This window comes from Haliaeetus leucocephalus, unplaced genomic scaffold, assembly GCF_000737465.1.
Source record: "Haliaeetus leucocephalus isolate CR32 unplaced genomic scaffold, Haliaeetus_leucocephalus-4.0 Scaffold83, whole genome shotgun sequence".
NCBI classification, from domain to species: domain Eukaryota; kingdom Metazoa; phylum Chordata; class Aves; order Accipitriformes; family Accipitridae; genus Haliaeetus; species Haliaeetus leucocephalus.
This window is the reverse complement of record NW_010972519.1, coordinates 1,758,022-1,773,273: the sequence shown is the minus strand read 5'-3', so window position 1 is coordinate 1,773,273 and position 15,252 is coordinate 1,758,022.

Genomic DNA, 15,252 nt, shown 5'->3' with positions numbered 1-15,252 from the left:
GGTGGTGGCGGGTCACAAGTGGTGTTCGCCAGGGCTCGGTGTTGGGCCCTGTTCTGTTTAATATCTTTATTGATGATTTGGATGAGGGGATTGAGTGCACCCTCAGCAAGTTTGCAGATGACTCCAAGTTGGGAGGCAGGGTCGATCTGCTTGAGGGTAGGGAGGCTCTACAGAAGGATCTGGACAGGCTGGATCGATGGGCCCAGGCCAATCATATGAAGTTCAACAAGGCCAAGTGCTGGGTCCTGCACTTTGGTCACGGCAACCCCATGCAGTGCTACAGGCTTGGGGAAGAGTGGCTGGAAAGCTGCCCAGCAGAGAAAGACCTGGGGGCGCTGGTTGACAGCCGGCTGAATATGAGCCAGCAGCGTGCCCAGGTGGCCAAGAAGGCCAAGAGCATCCTGGCCTGTATCAGAAATAGTGTGGCCAGTAGGAGCAGGGAGGTGATTGTTCCCCTGTACTCAGCACTGGTGAGGCCGCACCTCGAGTACTGTGTTCAGTTTTGGGCCCCTCACTACAGGAAAGACATTGAGTTGCTGGAGCGTGTCCAGAGAAGGGCAACCATGTTGGTGAGGGGCCTGGAGCACAAGTCTTATGAGGAGCAGCTGAGGGAACTGGGGCTGTTTAGCCTGGAGAAAAGGAGGCTGAGGGGAGACCTTATTGCTCTCTACAACTACCTGAAGGGGGGTTGTAGTGAGGTAGGTGCTGGTCTCTTCTGTCAGGTGGCTGGAGATAGGACAAGAGGAAATGGCCTCAAGTTGAGGCAAGGGAGGTTTAGGTTGGATATTAGGAAAAATTTCTTTACTGAGAGGGTTGTCAGACATTGGACAAGCTGCCCAGGGAAGTGGTTGAGTCACCATCCCTGGAGATATTCAAAAAGCGAGTGGACAGGGTACTTCAGGACCTGGTTTAGTGGGCCTGGTTAATGGTTGGACTCGATGATCTTGAAGGCCTTTTCCAACCTAAATGATTCTATGATTCTATGATTCTTTAGTTTCAATTGTATTTGCAAAAGACAGACACAGTTATGGGCAGGATTAACTCCTTTGCTTGGCAACAAAAACTGCTTGTGAACAGAGAAGCAGCAAAGCTGTGTTTAGAGAAATACGTCTGTTATTCTGGCAGGCTGTTTGCATGCATGTGTCAATCCCTGTCCTTGACTGAAGAGAAGCAGTGTATGGTCAGGTGCAAATGTAACAGCATTCATCTGGAGAAGAGGTGATGGCTTTTCAAGATAAACAGAGTGTGGGCACACGTGTCTGGCTTATCTCAACTACTTCTCAGTTGTTTTGGGATGTGTGATTGTAAAGGAAAAAACAGCAGTGTCTGACCTATTAAAATCATATAATCCATCCGTTCTGTGGTCATTATGGTGACTCAACAGGCTAAGTATTGAGCTACCCTGAACAACTGCAAATTTGTTTCCCAGACTTGGTTTTGGGAGTGGTTTCTGCAGCTTAACGTTTAGGGGAATGAACGATGGTCATCCAAGTTATTTGGGAGCCCAAGCACCATTTTTTTAAGACTATGTAGAGTGTGCAGACTTCTGAGACCCTTAATTTGCAGTGAAACATAGAAATGAATTTTCAGCGAAGCACAGAATTGAATTTTCAGCAGTTTCTCGAAATCTAACACGAGTTCTTGGGATCTAAAATGCTTCATAAGCTGCTGTGTATATAAGTCACTTTTGAGAATAAGAACGAAGGGAAGGTACTCGAACCTCCTGCATTTACTTTCTTCCCATAGGTGCCAAGTTCTTTCAGGTGTCTGCTGCTGGTAATGACTGTGAGTTTGGAAAGGTGGCACTGGAAAGCTGCTGTGATGGATGCGGGCTGGCAGTCAGATGCTAGGCAATAGCCTGAAGCATGCAGCAGTTGTTCTAGTGAGCGTTGTGTGTCATAGGGGTATGGAGGGTTGCCTGTACAAGCCTCAAATTTTGCATTTCCATCATAAGCTGATTTACGAGTCGGTTTACTGAGTCCCTCGGTGATGCTCCCTGCCAAGGCGGCCGGTTCCTTGGAGAAGAGCACTGTACAAGGAGGGAGCCGTGGTCCACGAGGACTGCGTGGAGGAGCACCACGTCTTGCCTGGACTGTTCATTCTGTTTGTTTCCACCTATGAGAGGCAACAGCCATTTCCCTTTCCAAGTTCTCGATCTTCTTGGAGGTCAGAGAAGCTGTACTGTTCAGGGAGGCAGTGAAGTTAATTGTCTTTGTTGTTACAAGTGGGCTGGGTGGGAAGAGATGAAAACACCACTCAGGGGAGGCAGTTGAAAGTCTTCAGCCATTGAGCTGCAGCACTAAAAGGAAGTGGACTCTATCAGGGGAAGCTGGAAACTGTTGGCTTACCAATGTACTTTTACTGTCTTGTGTTTTATGCTTTTGGTAACTTCCTTGGACAGCAGCATCTTTGTCAGAGTTGGGGGGGGGGAGAAAAAAAAAGGTAACTGTATATGAATGAAGCAGATCCATTGCTTTGAGATGCCGTATTTTTGTTTAGTGTAGTGTTCTGAAACCCTTTGTTTATGCTAACTACTCTAGAGCCCTTTCACATGCTACCGAAACACAGAACCCACCCAAACTGCAAAAAATAAACTGGTTCTTAAGTTTGAAAGAGCAGGATCCACAAAACCCTTTAAAGCTGGAGAGAACGTGTAGCTAAACAGTGTCCTGTGACCCCAAATTGATAATTTGCTGGAGTGCTGGTTGGTGTGCTTAGAAACCGCTGTCAGGCACTCAGTGGGGTCATTACTACCACATCAGTTATAGATGTTGTCGACTGGATGTTCTTAAAAAAGAGATGTTCTCATCAAGAAGTTTTGTTTTTCTAAAAAGCATTGTTAAATGATAGGCACTGGCACCATATTGCTGTTCATACTAGTGGATAATGGCTTAAGCCTTTTATCTGTCTGAACTCTTTAAAGTTAGGGGAATAATTCCACCTTCTTATCATCTTTTCCTTGTCTCTTAGAACTCTTTGGAATAATGTGTGTTTGCATTGAAACTTACAGCTCTTTTTCTACTATTGGACATTACAGTAAAAACTTAGAGCAAACCCAGGACTGCACTGAAGATATAATATACCTACATTTCTGCAATTCCAACCAGAGGACCAGTGTTTTCACAAGATAAATCACTGTCATTTTTATTCAGGGCTTTTTTAACTCTTTTTTTTGGTAGAGACTTAGAGTGGAGGTGAATAGAGAGAGAGATTCAAGTTCATAATTTGTTCTGTGCTCGCAGACAGCATGCAGACAGTTGATGGTGACATGACTGCACAGCTAAACAAACACGATGAAAGAAATCTTTATATTCATGATCTTAATTTGGGCTCCATTCAGCTTGAGGCCTGATGTAATTCAAATGGCACAACTGGCAACATCACACCTATTCTCACAGGACCAAATGCCATTTATCTGAAAAAGTATCTCCTCTGAAGGATAAACCGTAATCTTCTAATTTAGGGCTGATCTTGCACTGCTGTGAGCTGAGAAAAAAACTGACTGTACATTGCTTTTGGAGAAATTTGAGGGATAAAAGCATCCAAAGGACACTTTACCAGTTGATGCATCAGTCCTTCCATTGTAATCTGTTTTAAGTTAAGGCTCCAGGTCTCCTTAATGTAAAAGGGCCAGTAATTTAAAACAGTTTTAGGTATTCAAGAGCGCATTTACTGAAATGCCTCCAGAAATTTGTCTGCTCACACGGTTAGTATATTCACTATAACCCTCTAGAATCTTTCCTATCTGTAGGCTCTCTGTATCTTCCCATCCCAGTTTGGTGCACTGCAATTACAATGCACGACACGATCAGGTGGTTTAGGGCAGCGTCTCTTCCCAATGACGTGTATCCATCAGTACACTGTTGAGGCTGTAGCTGTCCCTGGGCTGAGCAGTGGGTATGTGCCGGGGCTCCCTTCGTTGCAGGGTGAGGGAACATGCTCCAGTATTGTCCCAGCAGCTGAGGAGCAGCTTGTGGCATGCTGGAGCAAGATTTAGGAGGTACTACTGCACCCTGGAATTTGGAGAGAGCTAAGACTAGGGGACAACACTGAATTGTTCAGTCCCATGGTTTATCTTCCACATGCAGTTCAGCTGTATTTTCCTTGATAGGCCAGAAAGAGAAGGATTTTGAATGTGAAGGATACACATGAACATACTAAAAAGCTGAAGAATCTGGGTTAATGAACAAATGATTATTCCCTTACTTTTTGCTTACTTTTTAAACTCAGGGCTGCAAACTTAGTGAAGTCAATGAGAATTTTGCCTTTGGCACAAGGATCTCATCCCAGGACTTTATGTTAGATGCACATTTGTAACATATGTGGGAGGTATGTACAAGAAATACATTTCTCCGTTTCCAATTCAAACTTGGCCTCAATTCCTGAGGTTGGTCCACACTGCCAAAACTGAAACCATCATTCAGCCTCTAGCCTTATTGATGACAGTGATGGTAGAACTGTGGTGGACAGCTTTTAATATTGTGTCATCTGAGTGGAATTGGAAGATGTAGTGATAAAACCTGTGCCTCTGAATCTGGTCCACACCCTGCCTCTGCCAGCACTTCCAAGGATGAATTTTGGTAGGCGATTGCCAGTTAGAGGAGAGGAGGTATTCAGGGCAGGAGGCAGGATGTTTTAATTATAAGAACAGAAGACTTCTCTTTTTTTTAACCTTCCCTGCATTTCATTTTGCAGTCCATTTGTTCAGTAAGGTACTTAATTTTCATGCTACTGCTGTTCAGTGGTTAGTATTGCTATTGATTTGTTCATGTGATAAGAGAATTTATGTATGTTTATTATTTTGTAGTTCAGAGGATGTTCTTCTTGTGCTTTTTCCTGTCACAGGTCATCCTGCTCTGAAAGTTTTCTTCTCCAGCTAGAGAACTGATTTCTTTTGCATGTGAAGAGGCTTGTCCATTTATTAACTGGGTGGGACAGGTTTTCAACTGGATGACATTTTCATAGACAAGTGAAGTCAGTGAAATGGTACTAATTTATGCCTTCATCTGTATGCCAGGTCATTAGCTGATGCAGAGTTGAAAGGTAGGGTTCAAATATCTTCCCATCCTCTCCATTTTGCGATGAACTGATGGCTAAACTTGACATGATTAGGTGTTTCAGTCCAGAAAAGGACAGTGGCATAGCAAATAATACTGAGTTATTCAGAAAAAGCATAAATACACTTCTCTGTCACATAACATGGGAGAAGGTTAAACTTAAAGGAGCTTTGGGAAAGAAGAATGCTTGCCACAGTGGCCAGGGATCGTGAAGAGGTAAGAATAGGAGTAAGAGGCATGTTAATAAATGTGTAAGATTAAAAACTGATGCAGTCTTAGGAATGGGCTGTTGACAATTCAGGGATGAACACAGTAGAAAATAGGGCAGGGTTTTCTTCTCAAGCCAGGATTTAGGCATCAGATCTGTGCAAGGACTGGAGGAAAGAGTCTTTTTCCCATGCCTGTCATGCTAGGGCTGCTTTCTGGAGAAATGGACTTGTAGCCATCTGGCCAGTGACTTTCGGGCTGTGGACCTGTGTAGCTGCAGCAGCAATCTAACTCCTGACCCTCATGTTGCCCAACTTCATCCCTATCTTCAGACGACCTTCAGCTTGGCCTTCCCTGTAGATTCGCAAGGAATTGCATGCTCAGCAACTTGCCAACTTCTCTCTCAAAGTGTTTTTACCTGTTGCTCTTCATAACTCAAAGGGGAAATTATTTTCCCCTCCAAAGTGTTTTTAAGGCATGGTATAGTGTCTGGCGTGCTGGGGGGAGGGTGATGTCTGGGTGGAACAGGGCCACCTTGTGCAATATTTTGGCTCTTCTAGAATAAGGAGCATTATGCCCAACATGGCATTGCATAACCTGAAGGTACCACTGGCCAGTGAAACTTCTCCTCATCTCTGCCAAGCAGACCTGTTTCTTTCAGCTGTTTTTGTTTACCACCTCACTTTTACAGCCCTGGGGGAGGTGCGTGTATGTTGACAAGAGCTCTTAGATTCCAGAGGGAAACTGTGTGTCCTCCCGAGGCTCTGGAGGACGGCTTTTTGCCTATTTCTCTGATACTTGAGAGTTAGAGGTCAAGGACAGGATTTTCTGCCAAGAGTTTGTTCCCATGCGTGAAAGTACAGAAGGCTCAACATGCGAGACAGTCCTTGTTTTCAGTAATGTATTAATTTCTGGAGTTGGTACCTTTTATACTTTCATACCCAGGAGTAAATTAGGGGTTTCCAACAGCAGCATAACTGTCCTTGTCCAAAACCTAATTTATGACAGGTGGTAGTAAGAAAGAAAGAAAGAATCACTTGTTTTCATCTGAACTTGTACTTTTTTCATCTTTTATAAATATAGATCCTCGACAAACATTTATTTGAGAATCAGTTTAATCATTCTTTTGAAGGCTGTGTGCACACATGTGGTTTTATGTCCCATTTGGTTACTAAAAGATGCTTCCCTTGTACCACAAAAAGTGAATAAGGTAAGAGTAATTTTTGCAATTCTTGCTTTTGCTCTGAGAATTTTATTAGCAACATCCTTACAGTCAGTAGGGCTGTTCCCATAACTTAGCAATGACAATATTTTTGCTTTTTCAGGTTTTGGTTTCGGATTTTCCCAATTTTCAGAATTTCTGGCATCAGAACACGAATTTGGCAGGCACTTTCTTCTTGTACAGTGCTCATACTGTAGTTATTACAATTTTTCAGTCTTTGGCTACTAAGATTTCATATGTCTTTGGAGCTACTTAGCTATTCATTCCATGAAAGCCTATTTTATCCCTTTCATTCCTTATGAAATTTACTCTCTCATTCTGGCATCATCCAGACTATATTTCATGGGCCAAATCCAGCCCAGAGGGAACTTCCATCCAGCCTTCTGCCTTTCCCCGCTGAATAGCTCCTTGTTGCTTTTGTCTGACACTTGGATCCCCCTGCGTCACTGCCCCTGTGTCCATGTCGGAGGAGCAGAAGGGACTGGATGCATAGGTTGGAAATTACCCCGGTGAATCACTCCTGTGGATGAGGGTCAGTGGTATGCACTGCCATATTGGAAGAGTAATGGAAAAATCACCGGTAATATATGTGGATGCCACACTGCATGTGTATAGCTTATTTCTTTTGCATATAAAACAATGCAGGGTCAAGTGATCTTGGGACATTATTAATTTCTTGTCTGACAAAAAACCCCTGTAGGATTCTGGCAGTTAAGAAGATTTGGATGATCAGATATCCTTCGTAGACACCAAATTATTCTAAAACTGGAGCACTGCATTTTTTTGTAAATCAAAAAAAGAACATGTTTCAAAACTTAATAGAAATACTCGTAGAACTGCATAACTGTCTGATTCAACCCAAATGTCCCCAAAGAGCCATCTAAAAGCTACAGGTATAAAAGCACATAAAGTTTCTGGAGTTCTGGAAGAGTAGTAAAAATCTTGATTGCTGCCTTATTTTGAATCTTAGAAAGCTGAAACTGTTTTGCTGTAGCTCCTCCCTAAATTATAAACAAAAGCAATCTCTTCACTGCAGTTGAAACTGTCTTTTAATATGAAATATCCAAGAAGTGACTTATCCTTAAGTTCACTAAACTCATTTGCCCCTCTGAAATGGAAGGTATTATTGCATATTTAGTGGATATCTTATTTTCTACATGTATTATTTATCACGAGGCCAGTTCTTAATGAAATGTGATATTGTGACTGATAGCAAAACAATGCAGAAGACAAAAATTACCACATGTATTGCAACATCCCATATTAAGGTTACTTACGATGAACCTCGTTTCTTTACTCCATTTAAAAAAATAACATTATAATAATGCCCTGCTATTTACCTTTTGGTCAGTTGAACAGTTCACAAGTAATTCATTCCAAAAATGGCTTCACTGACCCTTGTTGATTGACTTCTTGTGCAGTAACAAGCTCTTCAGAATCTGCTCCTTTATAGCTATTGCCAAATATTATTTCATTTTTTGAGTGCATGTTCAAAACACACTGTCAACTGCTTTACTGGAGTTAGCAGTAAAGCAGAAGTTTTATGACATCTGTAACTAATATTCCCAGGTTGTCTATTGGGAACAAACTGTTTTCTAATAGACTTTTTTTTTTTTAAGAACAAACTTACTTTTTCTTAAGGCTTTAACGGGGTGAGAAAAAAAGCCCCCCAAAACACCTCCACAGAATGGTACCACTTACCAGCAGGTTAAAGAACAAAAACCTCTGCCTTTGTTCTGCTCTGTTCTTCTGAGCTTGGGACCAGCTGCAGAAAAAAAAGGGTGTAAGATAGCAATGAAGACATCCACTTACAAGACTTTCCACCGAGGTTTCGGTCTCTGATGTTGCCCATCCATTTCTCTGTCAGGTCTGGCACTTTCACACTTAGCAAGCCTTAGCTGCTGTCCTCCTGTCGATTCTCTGTGGGAATTCATGGCAAGGTTGCTGCTTCATCTGAAAATCAGATAGCTCAGTAGATAAGAGGGTTCCTAAAAATGTGGTGTGCTTGGCATTTGCCATTTATTTTGGTCAAACCCTACACAGGAAAGCTGGTGTGAGACCTGTATAGTGTTTAACTGCTGAACAGCTGGGAATTTCCCCTTAAGTAGTCTGTCTGCATGGAAACCTGTTTGTATGGATAGCTGTTGTTTCAGAAATTAATGTTTCTGAGACACAATGGTCAGACTTTCCCCAAACTTTTCCAAGGGCAGTTTTGTGCATGGCAGTGCTAAAGGCTTTTGCACACTCATATGGAACACAGTCGATACAGTGAACGCAGCATAGAAAGATCTTATTTTTCATTCTTTCAGTATCTCCTAATACCATTTGCAACTGTGGTTTTATTATATTCAGATACTTTTCTTGCCAGGAAACTTACGGTTCTGCCATACTTTTAGGCAGCCAGCACTGGAAAGTTTACTCATGCTATGCAGTTATGGTAATTCTCAGAGGATGTTTATTATTTGGAAAGCAGAGGATGCTTACAGGATGAGGAATTCTTACTACAATTAGTTCCCAAATTAATGTATCACTATTTAATTAGACCCAGATTTGTTGGCCTGCATCTTCTGTACAAGAAATAAATTTCTTTTTTCTTATCTGTGGTGGCATCTGGGGACTTGGACGCCTCCTTGTATCACTTTAAATACCTGTGCACAAAAACACACATTGCTATGCAAAGTCAGACTGGGTTGTTACCCTATCTGTCCCAGAAAAGAATGAAAGGGACAAATTTGGATAATATGCTTGATAAAGTGTGAAGGTGTGGCATCTCCTGTACTTTTTTAGGGAGGGGAAAAAGAATTAGGGAGAATAAACAGAGATAAGGGTGTGAGTGTGGAGATTTCCCTTGCATTTTGTTTATCCCCTTGTTATTGAAGACTGAAAATGTAAGGGACCATCTAACTGCCTCAACATAGCAGAAGATGAAAGACTTGCTATTTTTGTAATTTATCTTCTGGTCTCCCTGTCTCCAAAACCAAATGCAAGCATGTAGGTATTGATTCTCAATACATTTATATGTATTCTTTGTTTATTGACACATTTCTCTTAATTTTTGGTTAGTTACATTGCCTGTAAGAATAGGTGATTTCACAACATACATACATCATAGGCAGGTAATTTTAAGCTCCTAAATCCTTAATGTAAGTAATCCAGTCTTCTGAAGTAGAAAACAGTTGGCCATCAGAGATGGAGGCAGAATTGTGTATAATTCAGATATGTTCAGGGTACCCAGTCTGTCACATCAGTTGTGCTAATACAGTCAAGCCAGGTCAAAGCGATGTACAGTCTGGCATAGAGGCACGAGCTGCCATTGGAGGCATCGCCAAATGTAGGTACCACAACGGCTTAGTTGGAGCCCGAAGAAGGGATCCATGGTGAGTCAAGTGGGATCTCCTCTTTTACTCTGTTTTGGAAGTCTACCACATGTCTGAAACACAGTTTGGTTCTCCAGATTTCCTTCCTCTGAAAGAATGGAAAAATTCACTTACAAAGCTTGTATTATGTCTCTGCAGGATATGTATTATAACTGAGATGCTTATATACTGTAGCAATAGTAACTATAAAAATTGTTCAGTGTGTTCAATGTCCTTTGGATTATTTTTTTTAACTGTGGAAGTGTTCTTTAAATATCCAATTTCTCCTCCATGTTGGGCTAATGAATCATCTGCTGTCTGCAATTGCTGCCCCCATTTATAATCAGCTTGGTCTTCATAATTCATCCCCCCCATATTTGAACGCAGTTTCAGGCTGTAAAAATCCATAGATCATTTTTGTGTTTTTTAAAATGTCACTTAAAATATTATGAAAAGAGGGAAAACATCCCATCATTACAATATGCGTATGATGTTTCTGGGAGATAAGTATAATGTATGAACAAGCATCAAAGATAAAGACAAAAATCTGCTTAAATTGTTAGCCCGCACTGTTTATACTGAAGCAGCATAGGTGGAAATTAAGCTTTGTTAGAGCTGATCATAGCAGCCTCCAGCTACAGTGCCCTTGAGATACACCTGCTGTGTAGAGGGCTGGGGCAGGCAGTGGCAACATGGGGCTCGATTGGCGCAGAAAGCTTTTTCTGTCCTCTGTTCTTCTGGTTGCTTCAGCAGCAAGTCCACTGAATCCTGCTGGAGGGTGGCTGGCTCTGCTGGGAAGAGCTGACCCGTGCCGCTGGGAACACCGTCAGAACGGGGACCCAGAGTAGCACAGCAGTACGTCTCTGGTCAGGGAACCTTCTGTCCAAAGTTTGGCAGCGCTAATAAGCAGTTTGCTGGAGGAGGTGGACCGTATTGTCACAACCAGCGTGTTATAAAATAACTGTTGCTTGCTGCCCTGTAAAGCTGTAAGGATAGGGAGGGTTTCCAGGGTGAGAAAAGTGGTATATCACACAGGTCTCCTCTTAGGACTTGCTAAAGGCTTTGGACATACCTCTACCCAGATGCTTTTTGTAAGAAGAGGTGAGCAGCAACTGAATCACTGTCTTGGCCAGACTGAGTTTCCTCTGCGATTTTTGCTTCTTACCAGCTCCCTCTGTCAGAAATCGCTTTCCTGTTCCCTGAACAAGCCCAACTACAGGGTTAACGCAATACAGAGAACCTGGGAGAGCGAGTACCCCAAGAGATACTGCAGACCAGAAAACAAATGGATAAATGAAAATGCTGCAAAGATTTCTCAGAAGCTAATTCATTTTTCTGAGTTTCTATACTCTCAGAGCTGTAGGATTTTTGTCAAGTTAGCTGTAGCAAATGACTACATAAAAAAGGCCCCAAAGAGGGGTTTTTATGACAAAAAGATGTTTCAAATAATTTAAGTGTTTGTAGTTAAGGATGTAAAGATATTAATTGCTTTGCCTAAAAACAAAGCCCAGAACATTGTGGAGAAGAGAACAAGAAATATCACAAGAGCCAGAATATTCACAAGTCAGCTTAAACTTGTGGAAATACATTTTGGGGAGTTGAGAGTGCATAAAACACGTCATGTTTGCCTGCAGCGTCTCCTCAAATTGCCCATTTGAGATAAGTTGATAGCTGTGTTAGGTTTTAAACATTTTTCAGCTTCTTTTTTCTTCTAAATGGAACAGCTAATAAACACCTGATGTAACATCTGTAAAAATCAGTGAAATTTTTCTGGCTGATTTCACAGGGCTTCAGGTCAGGTTAATGTGTAATTTTGGAGAAGTTATACAGCCAGATTTATCTCTAATTACATAGCTGGTAGATGGAAATTGTAAACAGCGGCAGTTACATGAGGATCCGCTGTTATGATGTGGAAAGAACAATTGTCTCTTGACAGCCAGGGGAAACATGAGAGATGGGAGGGAAAATCTGATGGGCAGAAAAGTGATTTCTCCTGATGCACTTCTCTGGGGAGAGAATTCAGGAGTTTCTTCTGCAGAAAAAAAGTGTCTAGTAATGTTGAGCACCTCAGTTTTGCAATGGTTACACTGACACACTGAATTTTAGAAAATACTGAATACCATCCCTCTGAAAATTTGTCCTTTTCAAGAATCTTCATGTTAAACATCCAAAATAGGAAGCTGTTCAAAATCACTGGTCAGTTTTGAAAATTTTGCCCATTAAATGTATAAAATATCGCAAATGGAAACAGCAGAAAACTACAATATGCAAATATGAGATACTGTGTAAATTTTAGATAATTATAAAGTCACTTGTACTTTAAAAACAAGAGTTATTTTCATATTTGTTATGGTTATAGGAATGGCAAAGGAAAATAATTTTGGAATGTAAAAAAGTTCAGAATTCATATTAATCAAGAAAAGCTCCAAGAAAACTGTGCCTCTCTGGCAATGTATGTATGACACTGGGCTCTGTGTTCAGGAAAACAGCCCCAAATTAGGTAGGCATACCTGTTTGCTAAAGACTTCAGTTTGTATTTGTGTCAGATGCTAAATGGTAAAGCTATTTCTGTCATGTTTTAAGCAGCATGGGTAGTCTAAACATGTTCAATAGGTCTAGTGACCTTTTCCTGAGTAATGGAAAACTTTCAGCTGTGCCAGTACAGTATATTTATACCAATATTATTTACAGGTCTTGCCCTCCTGGCTACTGCTTCTTAGAACTGTCCTTGAATGAAAAATAAATGTGTCAGGTTTTTAATACAATTAAAAGGGCTATAAACATTCTTAAAAATAGAAATGTATTCTTAGCCATGCTTACTTCAGCTGATTGCTATGTCTTCAGCAACTGTTGTTTCTGTGAGGGACTAACAGATAACCTGTGAAATGGTTCTGCATCAAATACACCAATGTGTATCCTAAAGCAAGTACTCAATAATTTGAAGAGAAAAGTTTTGAAATTCTTATTCATCTATTAATTATTTATGTATTTGCAGTCCAGCTGATTTTTAAGAACATACTGAGGTCTGCCAGTTTCTTGTGATGCATCATGTATATTGCTTATGGAGGATTCCTGAAAGCAGTGTACGCATGGTGACTGCTGAAAGTCCCCCACAAAAGGCAGACAAGTTGTGGATTACTGGAGAGTTGTAACAGTAAAAAGCACAATAACTCTACAGAAGACCAAAAAAACCCAGTTTTGTGAAGAGCAATTTTAACAGATAGTTTGACCTTTTAATTATTCCCTTTGGATGCTGAGAATGTATCATTTGAATCCTGTCTCCCCAGTCCTGATTTTAGACAGTATTTGTCTTTAACTCATTCAGGCACTGAAAACAATGTCATGGTGTAATTAGGGTTAAGCATAAAAGCAAACAGAGCTGAGGATCATCAGTGTGCAGGAGATGGCACCATCCCTCAAATCCCCAGGCTCCCCATGTGAAATAAGATGGAGGCTGAGCCCTCCACTGAGGCTCCTCAGAGAGGATGCACAGGTGCCACCATTGCTTTTGGGAGGTCTCAGAAAACGATCCCCAAGGGTTGTTCAGCACCTTTGGGCAGGTAGCAGTGTCAAGGATCCAAGTCCTAGAACTGATAATGTCAGGACTAATTGATTAAGCTTGTCTGTTGCCAGAAGAGATGAGCAGCTGTTGATATTCTCTAATCACCTATGTGTAAGGCTGGGAAGGTCTCCAAGTTGCCATATAACTTGTTCCTCCATCCTGGAGAAGCAAAGCTTTATTTGGGATGTCTCTGACCCCTGGTTTTGTTACCAGTACTTGTAAAAGCTGGAATGTAAGAAGGCACACACAGACATTTTCAGAGTGTCTCGTAAGTAAACCCTCCTTGCTTAAAGTGATGCCGTTTTCTTCCAATGATATCTTCAGGTAACATGGAGAAAAACTGGTATTCTTTCTTAGCTTTTTATATACTGGACAGCTTATCATGTGTCCTACCTCAGTCTTCCTTTTGTAGACTAAACATGCTGTTTCTTCATAGGTCCTGTTTCTTAAACATCACACCATTCTTGCTGTTCTCTGGACTATATCCCATCTGTTTATCTGTTCCCTTAAGTGTGGCATCCAAAACCAGGAACAGCATTACCACTCTGACCTCATCAGGGCTAAGCAGAACAGAATAAATGACCTCCCTAATTGAACCAGAACTGTAAACTTGCCTTTCTAAATCATTACTGTGTACTGTACCGCATGTGTTCAAAATACCATTTGCTTTATAATCATGGAGCAATTAATGTCTGTCCCTAATGATATGTTTTCTCTTACACAGACATTCTCTTCTTTCCCGTAATTCTTTTATTTTGCACACTTTCAGTCAGCTCCACCTGGACTTTTAACACATCAATGCTTTGTATTTGAATCCAGTCACTAATTTATGCACTCAGCAAACAATACTACTTTTGGTTGATAGCTGCTGAAGGAAGAAGAAAAAGACTTCTGGATGAAATGAATACATTATTTTTACCTTGGAGCTGGGGAGGGAGAACGAAGTGCAGTGCCAGGACTTCAGGTCGCATTTATTTCCAGTGAAGTGAATCTCCATCTTTCACAAAGTTTATTTAAAAATAAGCTATACTCAGATCTTTGGATAAAGATGTTAGAAAGTTAAAGTGTACTTAGCTTTCAAACTGTGTTGTCTGATTATCCTAGCTGGCCCGACTTCCAAACTCCCTTGAAAACAGACCTAGTATTTTTTATTTTTTACATTGGACAGATATCTGAACGACCTGAATCATCCCTCTTAAGAAAATCATTGCAGATGGAAGGTGGAAATCATTACATCTTGGGGCAGTAATCTGGTACAAGCACATATCCTCACAAATTTTTCCAGGGAATATTCCATTGTGAAAGAAAAGTTTGCTCTATCAGAACAGGGACCTACTCCCGATCTGTTCCAAAGGGCAATCTGTTCCTCAGACTTCTTTGTGATTACTTTTTATACGGGAATGCATACTGAAAAACAACTAACTGGCCAAGTATATGCATGACAGGATTTACAATCTCAATGAAGAGCAATGTAGTACCTGTTCATGCTGTCTGAAGATCCTTCTCTGTTTATACACAGAAGTTCAGATGTGCAAGAAGCTGCAGTGCCTGAGTCCTATCTGAAAAAATGGTGTTTACTTTTTATTATTCTTTTATTCCTAAGTAAGCATCTGGAAAAGGGAGATTGTTTAAGTTTAGTTATTTGTGATTAAGGACCTCATTCTGCTATGCCTTTCTGATGTGTAAAATAGATATTACCATATTGGGCCAGAGCTAAGATCCAATTTAATATCCTGTCTCTGAGCCTGATTCAGAGAAAGGTGTGAAAACCCCAGATAAACCTGACAATTAGAATCATAGAATCAGAGAATCATTTAGGTCAGAAAAGACCTTTAAGATCAAGTCCAA